Raw genomic sequence first — 14,136 nt, 5'->3', positions numbered from 1 at the left:
ATATATCTTAAACTTCGTAAAGTACACTTTTTACTGAAACCCTCTTAGCCAGTGACCCAAGATGTTAATAATTCTTGTCATCTCTACATTTGACACTTAAACAAAATTGAACCAATTTTAACAAAATTCCACTTACTAAGACTAAAATTTGAATAACTTTATCCATGGAGACTTCTAACAATGAAACAAAGTCAAGCCCTCAAAGCACAAGATGGGGAATTTTCAGAAGGGGCACCCTTCACAGATGTGTGAAGGCTCTTGTGCACACAACCAGAGGTTACGAGTACAGACTCTGACATCAGACCCCCTGGATTTGGATCTCAGTCCCTTTTCTTTCTGTCTGTGACTTGGGCAAGTCAACTAACTTGCCTGTGCCTCAGCTTTCTCATCTTAAAATGGAGCAATAGTAGTAAGTACCTGATAGGGTTGTTGCAAGGATTAAATGAATGTATAAATGTGTAAAGTACTTGGAACTGCACCTGACACAATATACTACATAACTGAGAGTTATTGCTATGAATAGTGCTTTTGTGATACAGTTAACTATCTCATAGTAAAACGTATCAATTTTTCCTTAAGGAATCCTAACCTAAAATTGGAAAAAATCTTAAAAAAAAAAAAAAAACATTTGAAAAATAAAACTGCCTAATATTTCTTTCCATGAAATAATTCTCTGAGCTAAGAAAACAATGAACATCAGACCAAGGAAACCAGTCACTGAGGGTTGAGGGACAGGCCCTGGGGAGGTGGTGGATTGGGGGAGAGAGGCAAGAACAGAGAGTCAGAGCCACAGCCAGGCTTTACAGAGTTTAGGGCAGAGAAACTGAAACAGGAGCCCAATAGGTGAGTTAACCCAGCCAAGGACTGCGGTTCCCCCACTAGGAACACTGGCCCAGGTCTGAGCATGGGAAGTGCTGAGGCTGCTGCTGTACCTCCTGTGTGGGGCAGACCTTGCCCAGAGACTGTCTAGGCAGCCTCTGTTTCTTCACCTGTGGTAATTTTAAGGATTTTAATGAGAAGATGGACCTGCAGATGTTCCGTATGCGTTAAAAAAGATAGAGCATCTCCTCTACACCAGGCCCTGTGCTGCCTGCGTGCATGAGGGGTGTCCTTGAGCAGCTCTTGGCTGCCTGTGCAGGTAGTTGAGACTTGCATCCAAAAGTCTAATGCTCAAACCATTCCAAAGCCAAGAGGGGGAAAGCCAGAGGCCAGCCAGAGACTTCTACACCTGGGAGATGGTTTTAAAGTCACTGGGGTGGGAACTGCTTAGTCCCAGAGACAGCGAGAGGACTCAGGAATCCTCATGCGCTAGGGAGAGGTTTGGTCAGTCACTCCTTGCCTCCAGCCAGAATGAAATCTCTTGACTGAGAGCAAGGAAGTCTAACCTACATTTCAGCTGAGGCATGAGGAATCTTGCTCAATAGGAGTGAGGGATGACATTGGGGACAGAGACTTACAGGACTAAAGCGTGGAAGCGATTGGCTGGTTTCCCAGCCCAGGTCTGGATTCTTGTAAACTCGGTCTGGGAAGAGGAATAAGGGCTGGGTCCTTGAGAACTTTTTCTCCAGGGACCCCAAATAGGTCAGCCCTATCAAGTAAGGGAGGAATCCCTAGGTGATGCAAACAGTTAATGTGCTCGACTGCTAACCAAAAGGTTGGAGATTCGAGTCTACCCAGAGGCACCTTGGAAGAAAGTCCAGGTGATCTACTTCTGAAACAGTTCTACTCTTGCACATATGAGGTCACAATGAGTAGGAAGTGACTTGATGCAAATAGTTTTATCAAGTATGGTCAGAAGGAATGGGGTTAAAGCCTGGGGCACAGTGAGGCAGGAAGCGAGCTGGAAACTGAGGAAGACTGTCAGGAGTTAGAGGGATAAGGGTCTTCAGAATGTGCAAGGTGGGCTCCCAGCCCAGGCTTGGCATATCAGCGCTCTGTAAAGTGGTAGACAAGTCACAGGGAGCCACCAACGGACATTCAATCTCTAAGGAGGTTGAATGTCCGTTGGTGGTTCCCTGTGACTTGTCTACCAGCCTCTGTTTCCTACAAGCCTCACCCAAAAGCCAGTCTTAGTGCCTCCTAACCACAGCACGAACAGGTGATCAGATCGAGATCTCTGAGGGGCCAGGTCCAGGAAGGCTTCCTGGAGAAGGGGAACCTAGAGAAAGAGAAGTTGAGGCAACAGAGGATAGTGCTATCTAGTGCAGAGTAGACTGAGATGTCTCCGGGCCTTTACTTACTAGTTCTGCCTCGCTTTTCTCAACTATAAAATGGGGACAATAATACTGCTTCTCTTTTCGGGTAATTGTGAGTATTAAATGAGTTAACACAGGTAAAGGGCTTAGATCTGAGCCTGGAAGTAATCCATAAACTTTAGTTGTTATTATCTGACTAGGAGAGGACAGAGAGGCCATCAAAGCTATGAGGTATTACTGGGCAATTATGCCGTACATGTACATTGAAAAGCATTCCTAAAGGGCCTCGAATCCCAGATCCATGAGTTTAAATTGACGCTGGTGTTGAGGGACTGGCGGGCGAGGTGGGGTGAGGTGGGGGTGGGGTGAGGCGGGGGTGGGGGTGGGGGGTGGAGGGGAGGGATGGCGTGGGTCGAGAAAGGGGACTGGCTAACTGGAAGAAGCCTTAGATGTCAAAGCTGAGGGGGGCCCTGAGGATGGTCCTCTCCCCACCGGGAATGACAAGAAGGCTGTAGGCGTGGGATGGGGTAGTGCGAGGGACTGGGCTGTGAGGGGGCCGTGACCTTGCACCATGCAGGGGCGGGAGGAGGAAGCCCTAGCCCTTGGATCTGGGGAAGAACGACAGGGCTGGAGTTCGGGCTTCAGCTGGTGTTCGGTGGTCCTTGGGCGGGGCTTGACCCCGAAAAGCACAGACAAAAGGGCAGCCTCCTTGGCCCCGGCACCGCCTCTAGCCGCGAGGGCTGCGGGCACCTCACAAAGCTGGGGGGCGGGAGGGCCTGAGCCCGCCCCACGCGCGCCCGCACCGGACTGTTGATCCGCACCGTGCCGAGCGACGTTTCCTGCGCCTAATCCCAACAAGCATGAAAACGGCTCGGGCCGGCCCGCCAGCAGGCCCTTTGTCCCGGCCCCTCGCGGGACAGCTGCAGCCGGGACCCCGTCCCCCCTCCGCCTCTTGTGTCTCCTTCCCCGCGCCCCTCTTCGCCCTCCCCACCTCAGCTGCCTGGAAGGCCGCGCACAGTCCCGGGGCTTTCGCCTCCGGCACTTCGGCGCACCAAACGGAGGCAGCGCCCCTAATCTGGGGGAGGATTAACCTCAGGGTCTGCAGAGAGAGGTGGGACTGTGGAGGGAAGAGCGAGAGAGGGCTGCCGGGTGCGCCCTTCCGCTGTGAGTGTAGGAGTGTGAGGGTGTGCGTGGTGATGTGAGCGCGCAAAGTAGAACACGGGAGTGGAATTGGATTTGTGAGTGTGCATGTATGGGTGGGTGCGAGTTAGAGGGGCTGGAGGAGACTCGGGTTGTTCCGCATGCCTCCTGGACTCCTCTATCAGCTGCGCACACAGTACCAGCCTCCAACATTCTGTATTTAGACCGTCTTCAGGGCGAGAAACCTCTCCTTAACACCTTGCTGCTCCTCTAGTCTCTCTTGCTAGTTATCTCCACGTGCCTCCTGGAGATCTGGTCCACTCCATGCCTTCAGTTTCCACCTACCCTTAGGAGCCCAAATCTCTGTCTCCACCTCTACCCTGCCACCCCCACCTGCATGTCCAAGTGCCCCCTGGACAGCTCCACCTGGATGACCCACAAACACCTCAATCTTCCCAGCCAGAAACCAAGCAAGACGAGTTTAGATGTCACCTGACCCACAACTCTGTTTCTCCTCCATCCGGAGTCATCTGGGGACTGAAGCCCCCCGCCCCACTTCACTCTTCACACCCACCAATTGCCAAGTCCCGTCCATTCCTCCTCCTAAACACTAGTCTGTGCCCTTCTTTCCATTCTGACTTCCATCGTCTTGGTTCAGGCCACTGTTACTTCTTACCTGAACAACTGAAATGGCTCCCAGTCTGGCCCCTCCCACCCACTCACCACACTGCACTTTGAAAAAAAATACAAATATGGCCATACCACTCTCCAACTTAAGACTTCCCCAAGCCTCTCCAGTGGCTCAAGCTGCTTAGCTTAGCTTGCAAGGCCTTCTCTGAGCTGGGTCCTATATCCTCTCTGGCCTTATCTTTCTCCAGGGTCTGATGTTCCACAAGTACTATTTGGGCCACAAAGACCTTCCTCAAGAAACTTCATGGAGATCTTTCCATCTAGGAAAGGGAATGGAATCTTCCTGGCTAGCCTGTTCCTCACATAACCATGCTTCAGAGCCCCAGTGTCCAGGGGACTACAGGGCAGTGGATGATTCAGGAAAGCCAGATCCTTCAAAGACGGCAAGAGCTGGCCCAGCCTTGCCCAAACCACGCCTGCCACACACAGGACAGCTGGGCTTCTCCCAGGCCTGAGAACCCATACTGATGAAGTCCTGCCCTTCCTTGGGCTCCCTCAGTCCCCGGTGGCTAGAGAGGACACTCCAGGCCTGTGAAATCCCCACTCAGGCCTCAAAGTGCCTGAATCCCCAGGGATGCTGCACAACCTCATCTCTGTCTCCAGACCCCTCAGGAGGGACCACATCCCCAGAGGGTCAGAACCCCACAGTCTGCAAGCACATCTGTGCCACCTGCTATGTCACCATTGTCACCATACCCTTCCTCCCAGGCAATGCCAGGAACCTACTTCTGATATGCTCTTTACATCCTCTCCTTAGTCACAGACAGGAAATTCCTGCATTCAACAGATATTTATCACCATCTACCATGTGCCAGGCCCTCTGCTAGGCACTAGGGACACAGATGAATCAGCCACAATCCCAGACCACAGGGAGTTCACAGGGGAGACAGACCCAGACACGGATAATGAAAGTATAGTGTGATATGTGCTAATAGAATTCTGTACACAGTGCTCTGGAAGCACTTTCCGGAGCACGTTTCAATAGGCTTTCAGTGAAAGATTTCTGTGATCAAGGGGCTTGGGAAACACTGGGTTAAACAGTGTTAACTGGCCGTCTTTTCTGAAGGACCCCTCAGAGTCTTTCCTGTACCATTGTATGTTATGAGTTCCTGAGAGGGGGGTGGTGTATGCAGAGGGCTTCTCAAACTTGTTTGAGCATCCAGTTGCTATCAGGGCAACTATGACTCATGGTGACCATGAGTGTGTAAGAGTAGAACTGCTCTGTAGGGTTTTCAATGGCTGATTTTTTAGAAGTAGATTGCCAGGTCTTTCTTCCAAGGTGCCTCTGGGTAGACATGAATCTCCAACTTTTCAACTGGTAGCTGAGTGTGTTAACCATTTACACTACCAAGGGACACCATATTTGAGCATAGAACCCATTTTTTTTTTCCATGGGTCATCTTTGAGATTCAATGTTCCAGGGATTTAGTGAGCTTAAATATGGACATTAACATCACTTTTCTAAGGGGTATGAGAAAGAGGAACGGAATGAGTTGTTGGGAAATACAGATGGGGAAGATTCAAAGGTTGGATGGGTGGGCATGGTGGTGATAGAATGAGGATGAAATGAGGCATGGAGTAAGTGACAGAAATAGTATATTTAGGACAAGATGGTAATGGGAATGAGATGAGGATGGAGGTAGTTCGGAATGAAAACGGTTATAGAGGTAAGTACGGGGTGGATGTGGGGCAATGTGGAGTTTGAGATAGTGAGAGTGCTGCAGCCACACTGCCTAACATTTGAACCTTGGCTCTGTCTCCTACCAACTATGTGAACTTAGGCAAGTTGCTCAATTCCCCCAGACCTCAATCTTTTTGTCTTAGTTATCTAGAGCTGCTATAACAGAAATACCACAAGTGGGTGGCTTTAATGAACAGAAATTTATTTTCTCACACTTTACAAACACCAAACCCATTTCCGACTCAAAGCAACCCTATATGACAGAGTAGAACTCCTCCGTAGAGTTTCCAAGGAGCACCTGGTGGATTCAAACTGCTGACCTTTTGGTTAGCAGCCATAGCACTTAACCACTATGCCACTAGGGTTTCCTATCACACTTTAGGAGGCTAGAAGTTCGAATTCAGGGCACTCCCTCTAGGGAAAGGCTCTGTCTCTCTCCGCTCTGGGGGAAGGTCCTTGTCCCTTTTCAGCTTTTATTCCTTGGCTCCTTGGTGATCTTCCTGTGGTGTGGCATCTATCTTCCCCCAACTCTGCTTGCTTTTCTGTCCTAATCTACTCCTTTTATATCTCAAAGGTGATTGGCTTAAAACATAAAAAAAATACCCTATACTAATATGGCCTCTTAACATAACAAAGAAAACCATTCCCAAATGGGATTATAACCACAGATAAAGGGATTAAGATTTACAACATATATTTTTTGAGGGACACAATTCGATCCATAACAATCTTCATCCATAAAATGGGAATGATAGTAGTATCTACCTCCCAGAGCTATTGAAGATCAAATGAGTTAGTGCATGTAAAACATCTAAAGCAGTGTCTGCACCTGCCCTGGCACAAAGTAAGTGCTTTATGCATTTATTATGATTGCTCTCCAAAGGAGGAGGAGGATGGTTTGGGCTAGAATGGAGAAGTAAGTTGGGAAAGATGATGTTGAGAATGGGATGAGGATAAACTGGCTACGGGGATGGGAATAAACACATGGATGAGAATAGGAATAAAATAGGGAGAGCACAGCATTGAACACAATATGGGATGGACGTTCCTCCAGAGCAGACAGAGAGAGCCTTCCCCTAGAGATGATGCCCTGAATTCAGCCTTCTAAACTGTGAGAAAATTAATTTCTGTTCATTAAAGCCACCCACTTAAGGTATTTCTGTTACAGTAGCACTAGATAACTAAGAAAACTAGAGAACTACATATGGAAAGGGAGGTGGTAGGGGGTGCTGGGAAGCGATAGAAATAGGGTTGCTATAGCCTGGGAAAGGAGATGAAGATGTGATGATGGGAATGTGGGAGACTGAGGATGTGATGGGGCTGAGGATGGACCAGAGGAAGGGATGGATATTGGATGAGAGGTGATAGAGGTGAGGTTAGGCATAGGGCAACCATGAACAAACAGTGAAGCTTCTTAGGGGAATCTTCTGCCTCAGATTAGACCAGAGATCCAGGACATTAAACTCTCAGGGGAGCAATTCCCAGATCCCTTCTCTAACATCTCTCCCCAGAACCAGTAATCCCAAACTCACTGGTGAAAAGAAGCTTCAGGCTTTTTCACAGGGTTCTAGACATATACATACATACCTGTACACATCTCCATGTGTAGGAGCCTAGCCCATGCTGCTCAGGTGGCTCCTACGGAACAAAGTTCAGTTGACACTAGGCAGGGAGGGTCTTTTGAAGGAGTCTTGGTGGCTCCCATAATGAAGCCCGAGGACCTGGACACAGAGCCCCTCTATTCAGAGGATTGGCTTCTGGGGTTCCAGGTCCACATGCATTACTACCTTCACACACGCCTAAGCTGTGAAGTTCCTGAGTGTACCTGAAGACAGAGGCCTGTCTGGCTCACGGACAAGTGGGATATTTTACTGACCTTATCACACTGTTAGCATCCCAGGAAGTGGTGATGGGATGTCTCAAGCCCAGCTCACAAAAGCAAGCATTTGTAACAGTTTACAGATAAAGCCCCCCTCCACACTGCAGCTGGAGGGACTGCTTCACTCAAAAAGATCCCCTGTCTGTGGGATGGGACACTCCCCTGCTTCTGAACCCCTTCAAGCTTCCCCAGAGCAAGTCCTCTCCCCTTTTCCTAGGATGCTCTTTTCCTCTTGTACTCATCCTCCAGGTCAATATCAGCCTCTCTGTGAACTTTCCTGATGTCCCTCACTTCCCTCACAGCCCCCCATACAGAAGTAGTCTCTCCATTCTCTAGGTTTTCACAGACGCATTTCTCCAAATGTGATCCCTGGAACATTGAATCTTAAAGATGATCCATGGAAAAAAAAGGGATAAATTCACTTAATCTTTTGGAAACTTAGTTTCCTCATGTGTTAGAAGAGGGTAAGAAAGGAGTACCATTTACTTCGCAGCTCTTGAAATTGCTGCAAATTGCAAAAATATTCTGCAGCCAAATGTAATTTGATATTATTTTCACCCCTTCTAGAAGCATTTTTATTTCAGTAATCGACCAGTTATTTTCTGAACAGTGAATCAAACTTTTGTGCTGTTTTGCAACCAATTTTAAGAGAGGCTACTGAAATGATAATCTTTATTGTTTGTAAGTATTAATAATTTGGAGTCCCTGGGTGGTCCAAACAGTTGCTTGACTGCTAAGCCAAAGGTTGGTGGTTTGAGTCCACCCAGAGGCACTCTGGAGAAAGACCTGGTGACCTACTTCCAAACACTCTGCCATTGAAAACCCTACGGAGCACAGTTCTACTCTGATACTTATGGGGTCACCATGAGTCAGAATTGACTCCATGGCAACTGGTTTTTTTTTTTTTAAATAATTTTTATTGTGCTGTAAGTGAAAGTTTACAAATCAAGTCAGTCTCTCACATATAAACTTATATACACCTTACTACATATTCCCACTTACTCTCCCCCTAATGAGTCAGCCCACTCCCTCCTTCCAGTCTCTCCTTTTGTGACCGTTTTGGCAGTTTCTAACCCCCTCTACCCTCCCATCTCCCCTCCAGACAGGAGATCCCAACATAGTCTCAAGTGTCCACCTGATGCAAGTAGCTCACTCCTCATCAGCATCTCTCTCCAATCCATTGTCCAGTCCAATCCATGTCTGCTGAGTTGGCTTCGGGAATGGTTCCTGTCCTGGGCCAACAGAAGGTTTGGGGACCATGACCACCGGGGATTCTTCTAGTCTTAGTCAGACCATTAAGTCTGGTCTTTTTATGAGAATTTGGGGTCTGCATCCCACTGTTGTCCTGCTCCCTCAGGGGTTCTCTGTTGTGCTCCCTGTCAGGGCAGTCATTGGTTGTGGCCGGGCACCATCTAGTTCTTCTGGTCTCAGGATGATATAGTCTCTAGTTCATGTAGCCCTTTCTGTCTCTTGGGCTCATAATTACCTTGTGACCTTGGTGTTCTTCATTCTCCTTTGATCCAGTGGCTTGAGACTCATCGATGCATCTTAGATGGCTACTCGCTAGTGTTTAAGACCCCAGACGCCACACTTCAAAGTGGGATGCAGAATGTTTTCTTAATAGAATTTATTTTGCCAGTTGACTTAGATGTCCCCTGAAGCCATAGTCCCCAAACCCCTGCCCCTGCTCCGCTGACCTTCCAAAGCATTCAGTTTATTCAGGAAACTTCTTTACTTTTGGTCCAGTCCAGCTGTGCTGATCTCCTCCCCGCCCCAGCCCATTGAGTGCTGCCCTTCCCTTCACCTGAAGTAGTTCTTATCTACTATCTAATCAGTAAATAACCCTCTCCCACCCTCCCTCCCTCCCCCCTCTCATAACCACAAAAGAATGTGTTCTACTCAGGCAACTGATTTTTTAATTAATCATCTAAGAAAAGAAAATTAAAGTTTGCTTTTATTAAAAAGGTTGGCAATATTTTCCAAGGGCGGTCCTGACTTTTTTATTCTCAAAGGTGGTCTTTAGAATTCCCACAATGGAAATGACTGTAAATCTAGGACAGGATGGGAAGGAAATGAGATGGGACTGGGGAATGAGGATGGAGAAGCAGATGGAAATAAGGTGGAGATGAAGAGAGAAGGGATATGGGTGAGATAAGAAAGGCTGACAGCTAACAGGTATCAGGGGCTTCCTATGTCCCATCTCACAGCAATCCCATGAGGTAATTCCTCTATCATCCTATTTTACAGGTGAGAAAACTGAAGTTTCTTTAGCTGGATTCCATTTCTGATAGGACAGACACATTCACAGATAACACTGCTCTCATTACCCCTCTAACCCCCACCTGGAAGAAACAAGGTTACAGACCTCTTGCCCAAGGAAGAGTCTAATCACGCCCTGAAATGATTCTCTAAGCTGGGGAGCATTCCCACTGACCCGCCTGGGATGAATAGGGTCTTGTCAGCAGAATTTAGCAAGCAAGAGATGGGAATTTGCCATTGGAATGGGATAGGGAGACATAATAGCGAGTGCCTGCTTCATACTACAGATTCACAGTGAATGTTCTAGCAACTGTTTCCTCCTTCTTATGGGAAGATATAGGAAAGGGAAGGTACTGCCTATCCTGCTTCCTGTGCCAGTAGTGTCCCAGATCCTCATACAGCCTTCCAAGACTCACAGACCACCTTAACTTTGAATTCATTTTTACCCCCAAACTCACCCAGATGGGAACAGACCCTTCTGAGTTGACTTCCTGGCTCCAGCTTCCCCAGTTTGCCTCAGGTACAATCATCACCTTCATCTTCATAATGCATCTTATTTTATATGAGATACTCAAATACACACCTGACTCTTCATGAGATCTTCTAGCTTCTAGTGTGTGTGTGTGCATGTGTGTGCATCCACACTCATGTGTTTTGGGATGGGAGAGTAACAATGGCTATGTACCCATCTAGCAGATAAGAAGACTGGGGCAGAGGAAGAGGAAAGGGAGATTTTTCTGGCTTCTCTAAAAATGACAAATTACCTTGTGGAGTCTCCTAGTACTTTGCCTCTTCATAATATTGAATATTTTTCAAATCACTTTCACTTCTGTTATTTCGCTGTTAAATATGTGCAATCAACCCTATTTTTTAGTGGAGAAACTATAGCCAAGGTCAAGAAGCATTAACTGGGGAAGCTGACCTTGTACCTCTGAGTCCCTAAGGAGGCTGTTCCTTTAAGGAGGCTGGTTCCCAGGCCAAGACTCTGGTGGTGGTAGGAGAAAAGGAGGGGAAAGACCCCACCCCCACCCCCATACCTAATGGGCGCACTCTGCATCATTACCCACCTAATGCAGCTTGCTTTTAAATAAAATATGCAAAGGTTTCCCTCTCAAATTATCTCCCTAGGCAAGCTAACTCAAATCTAGCTTGTTAATAGAAAAATGCAAATAGAGCCTCCACCCTTCTCCCTCAGCCCCTAGGCTCTGGACAGCTATTATGCTTTCCTTCTTTCTGGGCTTTTTGGTTTCCATTGGAAATCATTTTTATATGGGGGAGGAGAGGGCTTTTTCTAGGAGTCATCCAAAGGGAGAGTCCTAGAAGGGAGGGAAGGAACCCTACCAGGAGGTAGGGGAGGTGAGTTGCAGAAGTTAGGGGAAACCGCAGTGCTGTGGAGCCTGCCTCTTTTTGTTCAGCCTCATTTTCCTCATCTGAAATCTCAAGTAGTCCTTTCCAGGGCAGCTGTGGGAGTGCCTGGGTTAACACAGTCACAGCTAACTGAAAAACTGGAGGTTCCAGTCCACCCGGAGGAGCCTTGAAAGAAAAGCCTGGTGATCTATTTCTGAAAAATCAGCCACTGAAAACTCTATAGAGCCCAGTTCTGCTCTGACATACACGGGGTTGCTATGAGTCAGATCTAAAAAAACCTCCAAAACCCATTGCCTATGCTGGGAGTTGGTTCTAAGGGTCTACAACCTTGCACCTTCCTATTTGCTGCCCACACAGTAAGGAGCCTTGGTGTCACAGTGGTTAAGCACTTGGCTGCTAACCTAAGGTCGAGGTTCAAACCCACCAGCCGCTCCACGGGAGAAAGATGTGGTAGTCTGCTTTTTTTTTTTTTTTTTTTTACAGCCTTGAAAATCCCACGGAGGCAGTCCTACTCTGTCCTATAGTATCACTGTGAGTCGAAACTGACTTGATGGCAATGGTTTTTTGGGGTCCCCTCAGTCTTTCTGACCCTCCCATCCCAGTTCCTTCTACCCCTTACCAACTAAGGGATGGAGCTTAAGAGCCAGATTTCAAACATGGGACTAAACCATCCTTAAAGCTTGATGACTGTCATCCATATCTCCAATTTCCTCCCCACTATCATCCTCTAGAAGCAGTATGGCTGGTGGTTAAAAGTTTGGACTCTGAACTCAGACTGCCTGAATTCAAATTCTGCTTCTGTGATTTATGAGCTAATAACCTTGGGCAAATTTCTTACCACAATTTCCTCATCTATAAAACAGGAATGATATAATATTACTTACCTTACAGGGAGGATGTGAGGATTAGGTGCCTTGACATGCATCCAGTGCTTAGAATAATGCCTGGCCCATAATAAGTACTCAATCAGTGTTCCTTGTTATTATCATCAATATCGACAATTGAGCCTCTACTGCGTACCCAGTACTGTCCTGAAGAATGTGGATGGATTGAAAAGGAAGATAGGTTCTCTGTCCTCAAAGATCTCAGCCTTACTGAACAGATGGAACACAGACCTAAAAAACCACTGTCAAAACACTGTATAATTGTATTGTTTACAATATGAGACACTGCTGGAAACAACCAAATGTCCATCAATAAGGGAATGTCTAAGAAAATTGTTATATCCAGTAATGTTTAGGAAGACGTTTAAGGGAATTCCCATTTTACGATATTAAGTGGAGAAGCCAGAGCAAAATTGCAAATGTCATATGACCTCAACCATATTTTAGAAAGAACAGGTAGAAAAAACAAACAAACAAAAAATCCACTCAAAGGAAATACACGGAAATATTTATAGTGGTTACCTCTAGATGGTGCTATTTGGGTGAGGTTTAAAAATTAAAATATATATATATATATTTTCCAAAACACCTAATAATATGCATGAATTACTTTTTTACTTTGAAAATGAGAACATTTCTATCTTTGTTGTTATTAGGTGCTGTGAAGCCAGTTCCAACTCATAGCGACCCTATGTACCGCAGAACAAAACACTGCCCTGTCCTGCACCATCCTCAAATCATTGCTATGTTTGAGCCCATTGTTACAGCCACTGTGTCAACCCACTTCATCTGGGGTCTTCCTCGTTTTTGTTGACCCTCACCTTACCAAGCATGATGTCCTTCTCCAGGGACTGATCCCTCCTGATAATATGTCCAAAGTACATGAGACGAAGTCTTGCCATCCTTGCTTCCAGGGAGCACGCTGGCTGTACTTCTTTCAAGACGGACTTGTTTGATCTTCTGGCAGTCCATGGTATATTCAATATTCTTCCCCAATACGGTAATTTAAGAGCATCAATTCTTCTTTGGTCTTCCTTAGTCATCACTGTCTAGCTCTCGCATGCGTATGAGGTAACTGAAAATATCACACCTTAGTCCTCAAAGTGACATCTTTGCTTTTCAACACTTTAAAGAGATCTTTTGCTGTAGATCTACCCAATGCAATAAATACGCCGTCTGATTTATTAACTGCTGCTTCCATGGGCGTTGATTGTGGATCCAGGTAAAATGAAATCCTTTGCAACTTTAATATTTTCTCTGTTTATCATGATGTTGCTTATCCGTCCAATTGTGAGGATTTTTGTTTTCCTTTCATTGAGATGTAATCTATACTGAAGGCTGTGGTCTTTGTTCTTCATTGGTAAGTGCTTCTAGTCTTCTTCTCTTTCAGCAAGCAAGGTTGTGTCCCATCTGCATATCACGGGTTGTTAATGAGTCCTGATGCCATGTTCGTTCTTCTTCATATAGTCCAGCTTCTAGGATTATTTGCTCAGCATACAGATTGAATAAGTATGGTGACAGGATACAACACTGACGCACACCTTTCCTGATTCAGAGTGCCCTAGTGCAGTGGTTAAGCACTCAGCTACTAACCAAAATGTCAGCGGTTCGAACCCACCAGCTGCTTCACTGGAGAAAGATGTGGCAGTCTACTTCACTGTAAAGATTACAGCCTAGTAAACCCTATGGGGGCAGTTCTACTCTGTCCTATAGGGTTGCTATGCATCAGAATATACTGGAAGGCAATGGGTTTCAGGTTTTTTTTTTTTTCCTTTTTGGTCCTTCGATCTCCCTTCATCTATAGCCTTGTATGAATTAAGGAGGACCCTGCAGTACTAGGGCCATGCTCCAGAGGGCAGAGGACATGGCTCTTCACACAGCCCAGCCTCTTGTTTCTGACCTCCCATGGGTGTCTGAGAGCCAGTCACATTTACCTGCACACCCAGTACAAATTATGGCTGAATGAGCAAACGGTGGGACCTCATCTTTGTCCTGAAGATTACAACAGTCACTGCATTCCCCATCTGCAGTGGCATAATC

The 14,136-nt window shown here is 46.6% G+C and overlaps 1 long non-coding RNA gene across 1 annotated transcript in view; it reads right to left on the bottom strand.

Annotated features, from left to right (window-relative positions):
* Positions 1 to 14,136, bottom strand: part of LOC104846354 (uncharacterized) — a 117,153-nt gene that overhangs the window by 26,603 nt on the left and 76,414 nt on the right. The gene's annotated exons all lie outside the window — the stretch shown is intronic.

Source organism: Loxodonta africana, chromosome 3, assembly GCF_030014295.1.
Source record: "Loxodonta africana isolate mLoxAfr1 chromosome 3, mLoxAfr1.hap2, whole genome shotgun sequence".
Classification (NCBI taxonomy): domain Eukaryota; kingdom Metazoa; phylum Chordata; class Mammalia; order Proboscidea; family Elephantidae; genus Loxodonta; species Loxodonta africana.
This window is presented reverse-complemented; position numbering and strand designations above follow the sequence as displayed.